We start from the raw sequence: 13,181 nt of genomic DNA, 5'->3' as shown, positions 1-13,181 counted from the left end.
AGCCGTTCTACAGGAATGTTATAAAGGGCTGTGACAGTGTTTCAAACAAACGGGTTGAATGTAGTTGTCTTCTACAGGGAAACATCAGCATACACACTGAACCCAACATGTGTGAACTCTGCATAAAATGCCCACTCATGACCAAAAGGCTAGCCAAATGATGAAGCAAAAAAACATGGCCTGCATCCAACATAAAAGCAACCAAGTTCAAACTCTTACAATGCAGTAGGTGACAAACCAAAATCTAAACCATGCCACATCAAACTGAATGGCTAACAAGGTTGCAAATCCAATTGCATACCTGAGTGCAAGACATGGCCCATTTTCAAGACCACACTTACCATGCCGTGACTTGGTCACTTTTGCCTTGCCAAGCGTGACTCTCCTTTGATGGACATAGTCCTGCTTTCACCATCAATCAAATACCACAATCACATGATCAAACATGGCACATACATGGTCAATTTGACAAAACAATGCACATGAATGTTGGCTTTGAACTCACCATGATACACCTTACACTTGCACCCTGTCATCATCTTGTAGCAGCCTACAAAAATCAACTGGCATGTTCTCAAATAGGAGCTAGACAATGATGCACCATAATTCTCCATCACACCAATCCAGCCTTGAACCTGTCATGGAACATGCTAACAAACTGTCAAGCATATCAGTTCACTAACAAGGTAACAAAACCAAGAACAACTAGCAGGAAATATCAACATTGCCAAGATATCATAACTACCTGACTTTGAACATGCCAACATGCCTATCATGTACCAAATCCTTTCTTCTTTTGGTGAAGTGTTTGCAAGCACAGCTGCTGTGGATTTTACACCGCATGTGGTTACTGTTAATACCGGAGAGGATGTTGGCGGGAAGATCTTGTCATTTGCGCAGAAGAGTCCAAGAGCGATATGCATTCTTTCTGCCAATGGAGCTATCTCTAAAGCCACACTACGTCAACTCGGTTCTTCCGGGATTAAGAACTGAGAAGATCCTAATGGCGTTCATGTCCATGAACTTGTCGAAGTTGGGAAACAACACCAATCCATAGATGAGCAACACAAACAAAGCCTCAAAGGCATCCTCACTCATGGCCTTCCCATAAAAGGTAGCTTGGGCAATGAGGAACTCGGAAGGAAAACCCTGAATTCCGCCTTTGGTGGTCAGATTAGCCCTAATCAAATCTTCATCTATGTGCAACAAGCTGGCAATCTCTCGAGCAGTCGGAATACTCTCTAGGCCACTGAACGGCACTTGATCCAGAATCGGAATCCCAATGAGATGAGAATACTCCTCCAAGGTTGGCAACAGCTGGAAATCCGGAAATGAGAAGCAATGATACAGGGGGTCATAAAACTGAGCCAGAGTACTCATCAGCCCTTCGTCAACCTGAGTAGTGAGCAGAGGTAGAAGCTTCCCATAGCGAGCTTTGAAACCCAAGGGATCTAATACATACGATGTCAGATTCCTTAACTCTTTTACATCGGGCTGCTTAAAGTTGTACTTCTTTGTATGCCTTTTTGGTCTTTCCATGTCTGAAAATTTTGCAAATAAACCCTTTAAGTTCCTTGAAAATTTTCTTTTCTTTGATTGACATGAAGTGCAGATGAATGAATGAATGCATGAATGCAACAATCACACTCAAGGATCAAGCAAGTCACACCAAACAAAGGTCATGGGAAAGCTCATTGTATCCCTAATATCAATCATCCATTTTGGTGGATTTAGGTTTTCACCTTATCGACACCCAAGTTCCATTGATATTAACGGTACATGAACCGGCTCGAACATCCTTAATATCAACCATCCGTTTTGGGGGATTTAGGTTTTATACCTGATCAACACCCAGGTTCCATTGATATTAAGGTTGTCTGAACGACTCAACCACGAATCACGGGTTTGCTGAGAGTCACGAGCATGGAGTCTCGGTTAAGAACCACCCAAAGGGAGTGTACTAGGGTTTAAACCTGCCAGACATGTTCTACCAGAGGTTCCCATAATCATCGTCCCATCTCTTGGATATTATCGGAGGAACGAATACTCGTATTCCAAGAATATTCTCAAGAGAAACTCTTATGAGTGTAGTATCGCGTAACAATCGCATCAGAACTTACATCTGAACTACCTCCGCACTACGTTCCTAAAAATAGGCCAAGATGGGTTTGGTAAACTATGGTCCTTGGCTTCTGCGGCACATGATTGAAAGAATAATGCCTAACCACAAATAACTTGTGTGACATTATTAATCCAACATGACCTCCACCAAGTGAATGGGCTCGCAAGTCAACTGGCTAAGGAATACTCCACACCAGTCAACAAGACTATGCCATTCTCCTATCCTAGAGTGCACTCGAGTTCGGGTATAGAACTCATCTCACAGATCACCAAAGCAAACAGCAATTGTATATCAAGCAATTCAAACATTACAATCAATACAATTATCCCAAATGGTACAAAAATCTGTCATATAACAAATAATAATATATCACAACAAGGGTGAAAAGTAGGCAATACCACCAAGGATCGAAATCTCCCCAGCAGAGTCGCCACTTTTCTGTAGCGGTGTATTCGTCGCTATATGATTTATTGGTTAAACCATAAGCAAAGCATACAATGAATTCGAGTCGCCACCGCACTTTTATTTATCCAAAGGACTGGCTAAAAAGCGAACAAAAGCCTAAGAAGTTTTACACGTAGAAAACTAATGAAAAGATCAGAGAGTCTGGGTAAGGTGTAAATTACGCAATGGGAAGGTGTTAGGCACCCATCACGTCCTAGGTACTCCTAGGGAGCCCTTTTCACACTTGTTGTATAAAATTGTTATTTGTTATGAAATATTTATTGTGCAAACATGAGTGGGATGATGAGAAAAGAATATACAATTTTTATTGTTTTTGTGTTCGAACGGATGAACCCGTTGCCTACGTACCTTCCATCAAAGGTAAGGATCAAAACGCCGTAGTTCGGCTAAAAGATTTCCAAAAGGTTTGTGAGTTCAATTTTAAACAATAGCACTTGAGGCTTTTCATTATCAATGGGAGAAAACTCGACCAAGACCAACATCCACCACGCGAGGATAGCTTCGACGTACTAGAGGGGTTAACCCTGTTTTCAGTACGGAAGTCTTATAGTCGACTCACTAAGGATAGGGTAAGATTTACATCAACCACAATGATAATTGAAACCTATGGCTAATGTGTGAAAACTTAGCAATGGACAAAGCCAAAACAATTGAATGGGTGAAGTTAATTGATTGTGATTATGAAAGCAGGGTCAAAGTATGATTAAGATTGATTCAAAAGAAGTATTATGAAAATGGGGTTTGAAAAAGTCAAGGACTTGGGTCCAGGTTTTTGATTTGAAAACATGAAGATGTTTGCACAATATCTATCTCAAGTTTGAAAGTAATGTGTGAAAAGGTTTAGGACATAATGGGAATGAATGGATGAAGATGGATTGTAAAACTTCTTAGAAGGTTCACCTCTTGAAATCATATTGAAGATGATTCAAGTGTGTCCTTTGGAATAGGCAATGAGCAATAGCAAAATAAGCAAACAAATGATACCGGATGCCACTCGATGGTCTTACTCCAATCTCACAAACAAAGCGGATACCAGATACCAATAAATGGATTTACACCAATCTCCTAAACTAAGAAACAAGGATGTCAGAAGCCAATAGATGGACTTATTCCAATCTCCTAAAACAAAACGAAACTTGGATACCGGATGCCAATCTGTCTGGACTTATACCAATATCCAACATATGATCATAGGAAAGCAAATGCCGACTTGCAGGGACTTACAATTGCATCCTCACAAAAGCAAAACATGGATGTCAAATGCCAATCTATCTGGGCTTACTCTAACCTCCACAGTATGGTCCTAGGAATACAAATGCCAACTTGCAGGGACTTACAATTGCATCCTCACATACAACAAACAAATGCATCAAGCAAAGAGAAGATGAGTGGCCAATGAGATGGTCTTATACTCACTTCCATATCACAGGAACAAATGGCCAAAGGATGGTCTTACAATTGTCCTCCATGGGCAAACAACAAAGATATGTCACAGAGACAAATGAAATGATCATGCACTAATGAGTAATTGATGATGATAAATGCACAAAGCATGCAAGCAGACATGTGTATATGAGGTAAGCAATCAATCAATTAAAGTCATTCAGCACACACTATAACCAAACAATCAGGCTCACACAAAGGGTTAGGCATTGAAGCCAACTGGAATAGGGTTAATGGTGCTCTTAACCTTGCCATTGAGGGGCTAAGGTGAAGCAGATGAAAGGATATGAGGGGTGTGCCTCATTGCTCTTATCCCTGGTCAGGGAGAGCATTGGATATCAGAAGGTGTGGGAGTTCAGAAAGATGGAACTCTCTCCACAGATTATTGACTCGATAGATCTTGGGTTTGGATCTCAATTCTACAACCATGCAATGGGAGCAAGGAGAAGACTCACAGAATAGTGGGAGATAGACTACATATCTCTTATATCCACCAATTGCCTTATTCAAAGGACTTTTCCTGCTTGGGACAAATGTAAACACACACAAGCATTGCCTCTTAAGGAGGACTTCAGACAGTTGCCTGGCCAAGTAACAGGCCAGGTCTTCCAGACTACATGAAGAAAAGGGATTATACCTCAATGCAAATTGCTATTAAGCAAAGCAAAGCAAGTTCTTAAAGAACTAACCAACTAAAGGTACCTGAAACCAGTCAAACAGAATCAGTACACAACTCAAAGTTTAAATCAAAATGAGATAAAGATCAACAGTCAACACAATCAGTTAAATGTGCAATGCACAAGGCTCAAAGCATGTGAGCCAAGCAACCTACAAAACAAACAAGTTAGTCATGATAAACAAATCAAACTCATTCAATTTGTAATGATCTTTTTGGAGCATTTGTTGCTTAACCTGAAACAACAAACTTAAACATGAGCAACAGGACCACTAGGACAAGCCTAGGGTCAAAAAGAGACAAGAATTCCAAAACAGAAAGTGAAATTCAATCAAAATCAAGTTCAAACAATCAAGAAGCAAACCCAAGTGGTTTCATGTTCATATCATTCACCATTATCATTTCATGAACAAATTAGGTCAAGGCATGGCATATAGAAGCTCAAAGAAGTCAACAGCAAGACTTAACTCAAAACCAGCCATAAACATTTCAATAAATTTTCAAATAATTCATGATCAAACATCATCCATAACATGATATACATACCAAATTTCAGCTCATTTGGACAAAGGGAAGTTGGTCAATGAAAATCAGAAAGGCAAGGCTAGTTCAAACATGCTCAAAGAAGTCAACCAAACATACACCAACTTCAATAAATCATAAATCAGTGACAACATATGAGAAATGAATGGGATCAAAACTATGACAAAGTTTAAGGTGTCTAATAATCACATGTCAAATTTCAAGTCCATCCAATTAAGTATGAGAATTTCACAAAGCATATGAGATGATGTGTCACAAAAAGTCAACATATGACCAAACAGGGGAGAAAATCCCAAACAATTAGGAAATGCCATCAATAATTCCAAGAAAATTCACATGTAAATTAGACATCCACAAGTAGGCTCATGCAAAAATTCAGACCAATTTGAGTTCAAGAAGCATGGTAATGAAAATCAAGAAGTGGGACATCAATGGTGTGACACAAATTGTCACACCCTAATTCAAAAAATCATAACTCACAAACCAGCAATGATAAATTCACAAACTCTACACCAAAATCACCATGAATGTGTCTAGTTTAAGCACAAAAAATTTCAAAGGCATTGGATAAAGTATCATCATTTAACAATTGATTTGGCAAGACATACACAAATGGACATACATGAACAAAACCCTAGCTCAATTAAAAATCCATCCATGCCAAAAATCTGGAAAAATCATGACAAATAACTAGAGATCAAGAGGAGTATTTTGCAAAAAATCCCATGAATTTTGGATAAATAATGAATGCTCTATGATTTTTGTAAGATTGTGATCAAAATGAATACAAATTGTGAAATAAAATGATTAAATGAATTTAATGTAACACGGCATGGCATTTTAGTAATTTCTTGGAACTTTAAGTGAAACTCTGCGTTTCACTTAAAGCAACGCTGCGCTCTGATTGGTCCTGGGGAATAAAACAGTGATTCCATGCACAGCATATATAAAACACGATCCAAGCAAAATTTCTGGGTTTTTAACTAGGGTTTTGGTTAGCTACAGTAACATTCATCTTCTTCAACAAATCGTGAAAAATTTTGGTCACAGTTTTTGAAAACAAGCATGGCATTCGAACCATCAAGCAATGCACATTAATAATGCAACATCCATATTCACTAAATCAAGCTAACAAGGAAGCATCGAGCAAAAACATGTTTGGATATGAAACTTTAAAACCAGTTTTCTCGTTCATCACACAACCATTTTGCACGATTTGAAGTTCATTGTGACCAGCAAAGCAAGACCTATCTAATGTATAACATGATTTTGAGAAATGAGGGGGTCGAAAACTTACTTGATCTGGAGGGCAGTGGTGAAACAGAGATGATTAGGCTATGAAAGGTTGAAACAGATGTTCAACAAGCTTCCAGATGATGAATGAGTGAAGGATTTTAGCTCAACCAAGCTTGAAATAGCTCCAAACCAACTTTGCCATGGAGGAGCTTGGAAATAACAACCACGAGTTCCTTGCTTACAACTGGGATTTGATGCTCCCAAATGCTTCCAAAGTGAAGGTGAATGATGAAGCAACCAAGGCTAGCTCGTGTTCTTTGAAGTTTTCAGCAAGAATTTCAAACAATGAAGAAAATGTGAGTTTGAGAGAAAAGAGTTTTTGGTCTGTTTGTGAGAGTTGTGGCTAGGGTTTTCAGAGTGTAAATGTGACATATATACTCTGTTTAAGGTTGGTTAATCATGGTTAATGGAAATGTAATTGGAAAATTGGTTAATGAGTGTTTTTTGCTAATTTGTGCATTTCCACTCAAATGACATGCCCATGTGCTAACAGCTGCAAAAATGGGCCTTGTACACACTCCAAACATGTTTTCTGATCATTTTCAATTGGTAGGAGGTGTTGGAATTGATTATTTTGCAAAGTCAATTTTTTACCTCACTTGAAATAATTCAAGTCACTTCAAAAAGTGCCATTTTGATTGGTGAGTTTTTGGTAAATTGTGATGGAAGATTTGGAAAGAGGGCATCAAATAGGACTTGTAGCAAAAAACCCCATCCAATTTGGCCAAATGGTTTGGAAGATATGGCCTTTTGAAGTTCAAATTTTTTTGAGAATGATTTGATCATAACTTGCCAACCATACATGGGAATTGAGTGTTCTTGGACTTTTTGGAAATGGTAGAACAAGATCTTCAACTTTCATGTTGGGAAAAAATTCATTTGAAGCTTGTATGATGATGTAATTTTGAGGAGAAGAAGTTTCCATTTTTGGCAAATTCCAATTACAGGTCAACTTTCTATTTTTGGCAATTTCTTGTCTGACTTTATTTTCTTCACTGTGGATGCTTGACATGTTATATGAGGCTTATATGGACATGAATGAGACCTCTTAGACCAATTCCCACCATCAAATCACTGATTAAATGCCCAGTTGACCAAGGTTGACTTCAGTTGACTTCGCTAGGGTTTTGCTTGACTGAACCATGTTCTGATGAATTACAAGCCCTAACCACTTGATATCTTGATTCAAAATGATGTCACAACTCATATGAACTCTTGATGAATGATCATGGTGCCCAAATTCTGCAAGAATGGCCACCATCTATCTCAATGACTGACTTTGACTGATTTTGACCTAAATTGGCTTCATCTGCAAGTAACATGGTCAGATGACAATATTTTTGTACTTTTGGTTAGTAAACAAATGAAAAGCAAAGATATACAAATGCAAAACATGCTTGGTGATCAAGAACCACACTCACTAGGTACCCCACCCACTAGGAGGGAAACTAGGGCATGCAAGGATCCTTGAGGCAATGATATGGTATGATATGGGCCATGAGGGATCTTAGGGCCAAAATTGGGGTCTTACAGATGCCCCTATTTAAGATCATTCTAGCCGGAGAAGTGAAGTTTAGAAATCTTCATCTCGACGCGGTAGAATGGGCTTAAATAACAGTAATGAGACAAATTTTGGTCCCTAAGAGACCTCATGATGCAAATGTATGCATGCAAAAGACACAAATTCTGTGGGGAATATGGTTCACACAGAAGAAAAGACGATCCATCGGAGTGATACACTCACCAGGAACAGAGACTCTAACAAGATTCTTGTTGGGAATAGACAAAACTGATACAGCGTGAACAAGACACGACTCTGATTAGGGTAATAGAAATCAGACTGGAGGCCTCACTGGGGAGTGAAGGACTCACACTGGGGAAAAGAAAATCCCAAAGGAAAAAAAATCCATTGGAGAGACACAAGCTGACTCCTGGGGAGAAGCAACAGGAAAAACTTCACTGAGGAAGCACCAAAGAATGAGGTGTTACCGGTATAAGGGTAACAAACTCCGGAAGAATGAATATCTAAGACCGGTATAAGGGTGAGAGATATCAATCAACCAAGCATCTGAGAAAGACCTGAAAAAGGTACATAAACTCAGGGAAATCTGACTCCACAAGGGACCGAGGTCATAATAGGGAGCAGAAAGGAAGGAACACCAAGGATACCGGGTTGTAGGTATGCAACAGGTGACCGACCAAAGACGTGAATTGGTGTGTGTTCCAAAACACTCATCATCCTGAAGAGAGCGAAAGCAAACTTGTTTATAGGATGGATATTTGATTCTATAAGGAATGCAAATCTTACTCAGTTGGGGAAACAAACAAAGTGTTCGACAAAAGAGTGCATGAGGTATATTATCTATAGCCGTCAAAACGTAGATAATGTACTCGCATGGAAAATTATCCTGAACCGGGTTGTAGGTTGTTTATAGGATAAGATCCTAAATCGTGAATCGGTTTGTGTTCCAAAACACTCATCATCCTGAAGAAAGCTAGAACAGCAGACTTGTTTATAGGACGGACGTTCGATTCCACAAGGAATACGAAACTTACTCTGCGGAGAAAACAATCAAAAGATTGACCCAAGAGTGAACGAGATATAATATCCATTGCCGTCAAAACGTGGATAGAATACTCACATGGAAGATTATCCTGAACCGGGTTATAGGTTGTTTATAGGATAAAATCCGAAGACGTGAATTGGTTTGTGTTCCAAAACACTCATCATCCTGAAGAAAGCTAGAACAACAGACTTGTTTATAGGACGGATATTCGATTCTGCAAAGAATGCAAATCTTACTCAACTGGGGACACAAACCCAAAGAGTGCATGAGATACAATATCCATTACCGGCAGACCGTGGATAAGAAAACTCGCATGAGATTTATTATCTATTACCGTCAGAACGTAGATAATAAACTCGCATGGTAAGAAACACCAGAGATACCGAAGTATATAATAGGTGATCTACCGAAAATGTGAGTTGGTATATATGCCAAAACACACATCATCCAAAACACAAACTGGTTAAAGGATGGACATTCGATTCTACAAAGAATATGAATCTTACTCGACTGGGGAATATCAACAAAGGACTCCAACCAAAGAGCGCATGAGACATATTATTCATTACCGGCAGACCGTGAATAATATACTCGAAAGGAAAAGACACCAGAGATACCGAAGTATATAATAGGTGACTAACCAAAAAGAGAGACAATCAATACCAAGCATCCGGGTAAACGAAAGACAACTCAAAGGGATAAATTGCAAGCATCCGACAATTATCCAGCAACAAGAATATTCGACTTCGCAAAGGGAAGTAACGAATCTTACTCAACAAAGAAAACACAAAAGGCTTTGACTGAAGAGTGCATGAGATATATTATTCATTACCGGCAGACCGTGAATAGTATACTCGCATGGAAGATTATCCACAACCGGTTACTGGGTTAATAAAGGATAAATCAACCGAAAAGAAAGGCATCGGGATACCAAACTAGGTATATAATGATGACCAGTCAAAGGGAGCAACAGACATTACCAACAAAGGGGGTAAATGAAAGAAGACTCGCTGGGATGCATTGATGACAATCAATGATCCGGGGAACACAATCACTGACAAAAGGTGAAAGAACCCGCTGGGGATAAAATTGCTAGCATACGGCAATTATCCACAAAAGACTTGCTGGGGGATATAAGTGCTTATCTGAGCAACTTATCCAAGCGAAGGAAAAAATCAATCGAATATTGAATGAAGATAACCGCAAAGAGGGGATTACATCTACCAAAAGAAATTGGATAGAAAACCACAGAAGAGTAACTGTCATCGGTTGGGATGAACAACAAAGTTAACTCTGCTAGTGGAGAAAACAAGGTTTATAACTACCGGTTACCAGGTAGAAAACCGACAACTCTGGCTGGGGAATAAAAGGTGTATAACCACAAATTCTGCCAAGAAAGCCAGGAAAAATAGGACTTATAACTACCGGTATGAGGGTAGAGGCCCAAAACTACTCCGCTGGGGAACAACCCACTGGGAAGCACAAGACATTTGACAAATAGCCAATTCGGGAATAATCCGAGAAGACGGACTGAATCAAGACATGTCCTAATGAGGATGTAACTCAAATAGGAAAATCCATCCCAATATATGTGTTGGGAGGAAACGGAAGAAACCGTCATCCACGAGGATATATCTCAGTGGGGAACTGCAGAAGGAAAGACCAACACTTTCTGCTTATGGGGCTGACTCTATATGGAGAGATTTTGACACCCGACATCTGCTAGGGGAGATCTATAGAGAAGATCTATATCACCCGTTGCAGGAAACAACAAACAAAGGATATATGGCAAGAAATGCAACATGAATATCTGAATGTTTTATGAATATGCATGAATATGCGTGATTTATGTTTGATGAATGCTGACAAAACAGACAGTTCTAACACAAACAGGTCCAGGAACTAAACGCCCGGTATTATACTTCCAGGGGAAAAACCAGCTGGAGAGTCAATCTGCGGAGATCTACATGCTGTAAAGCAAAGATCTGCGGGTACTGCTGGAGAAGCAGAGGATCAGAGATATCAGGAAACAACCCAATCCAGGTACAGAAAGTCACAACGGGCAAAGCAGCCACCAAGACAAATCTGTAGGGGAACAAGAGAAGTCCCAAAGTATCTGCCGGGGATCCCAGTGTCAACTGAGAAACAAGAAAGTGCATTGCACAAACACGAACTGCTGTAGAAGCAACTCCACATAACTCCACTGGGGAACAACCCACTGAGGGAGAATGTACCACACAAGTAGATTCTGCAACAAACCACTCTACTTGGGGAGAATACACATAGCAAACTGATCACAACAAGTAGATTCTGCAATATAAGCCACTCTACTAGGGATCACAAACAGTCAGGAAATCAATCCCTTCTCTGGATGCTAGAGCCATCATCCGACCATACTGGGGATTGAAGGAGTATTCAGCAGGCGAAGCTGCCACAACAAACATTCTGCAGACTACGCTGAGGAAAAGATGGATGCAATATACTGGGATGTCAACCCAAATCAACCACTGAGTAGGAAAATAATTCCTGCTCTGCTGAAGAGAAAAACTCTGATGGAGAGATAGCAACAATTTCGCAGACGACTTCGCCGGGGAAAAAGGTAAAGTACCGGGTATCAAACCGCTGACTTACCGAGTCTTTCAAAAAGAAAGCGATCATGCTGAGGAAACAGACAATTCCGCTGGCAACTGCACTGGGAAGAGTGACAACAACTCTGCTCGCGACTCCGATGGGGATATCAATAAAAGCTCTACTCGTGACTGTGCTGAGGAGACAAATAAAGTCTGGGGCAGGCGACCCACTGGAGAAAGTGACGGGGCACCAAGATGAAAAACCAATCAACCGCCGAAACTCACAAGGAAGCACCCATGCTGGGGAAAACTGCTGCTGGAGAAAACGAAGTCTTCAACAACACTCTGCTTGGGGAACAACCCCAACAACAACTCTGTTTGAGGAACAACCCCACCAAAGATTTGAAGAAAGAAGATACAACCAAACCAGGAGTATGAACAAATGTCTTACCTGTTGGAAATCATGTCACCCTCGGGAGAGCACTGAGATATTCTTGAGTATCCTTTCAATATTGTGAATGTTCACTTTGTTTAAAACAATATTTTTTTTGAAAAATTTGATTTGTTCAAAACAATGACATTTTATCAATTTAAAACATGCAAAACATTTGTTGAATTGAAACAAATAAGAGTGTAAATAATTGGATAAAAAGCTCAAATTGATTTGATGGAATGGTAGCCTGCAAATGGCAAGACCCCATAGATCTGTACAAATTTGAAATCAGTGATATATATTGGAAGAGGGCTACATTGAACATAATGATCCTTTCTCTACCAATTTGAATCTCGATATATTCGAAGCTTCAGTTTGACGATGAATCGAGAATCCCCTGACGAAATGACGACTGGTGAACAGAAAGTCTCGTCAGGATGCAGTTACTTGTCAAATCCCTAATTTTTGCCTAGATTGCCCCAGGGTGAGGTACTCAATCTAGCGGGATGCAAATATTTTTCTTTTTCCAAGTCTCTAATTTTTGCCTGAATTACCCTTGCGGGTTCTCCACCGAGACGCTCATTTTTGCCTAAGCCGCCCTTTCGGGTTTTCAACTTAGCGAGCTATTCTGTTTTTCTTTTGCATATACTTTTTTTTTAGGCAAAGTATCTCTTGACTGCATCTGAATTCACAGGACGAGTGAAATCCTCCCCATCCATTGTTGTAAGCATCAAAGCTCCGCCTGAAAAGGCTCTCTTAACAACATATGGACCCTCGTAGTTTGGAGTCCACTTGCCCCTGGAATCGGGCGCGAAAGACAAGACTTTCTTGAGCACGAGGTCACCTTCTCGGAACACACGAGGCTTGACCTTCTTATCGAATGCTTTCTTCATTCTCTGCTGATATAACTGACCATGGCACATGGCAGTTAAACGCTTCTCTTCAATCAAATTCAGTTGGTCGTAACGACTCTGAATCCATTCAGCATCAGTCAACTTGGCTTCCATCAAGACTCGCATTGATGGGATCTCTACCTCTACCGGGAGAACAGCTTCCATGCCATAAA

The sequence above is a fragment of the Lathyrus oleraceus genome, chromosome 2, assembly GCF_024323335.1.
Source record: "Lathyrus oleraceus cultivar Zhongwan6 chromosome 2, CAAS_Psat_ZW6_1.0, whole genome shotgun sequence".
NCBI lineage: Eukaryota > Viridiplantae > Streptophyta > Magnoliopsida > Fabales > Fabaceae > Lathyrus > Lathyrus oleraceus.
The sequence above is the reverse complement of the archived record's forward strand: the minus strand, read 5'-3'. Positions refer to the sequence as shown.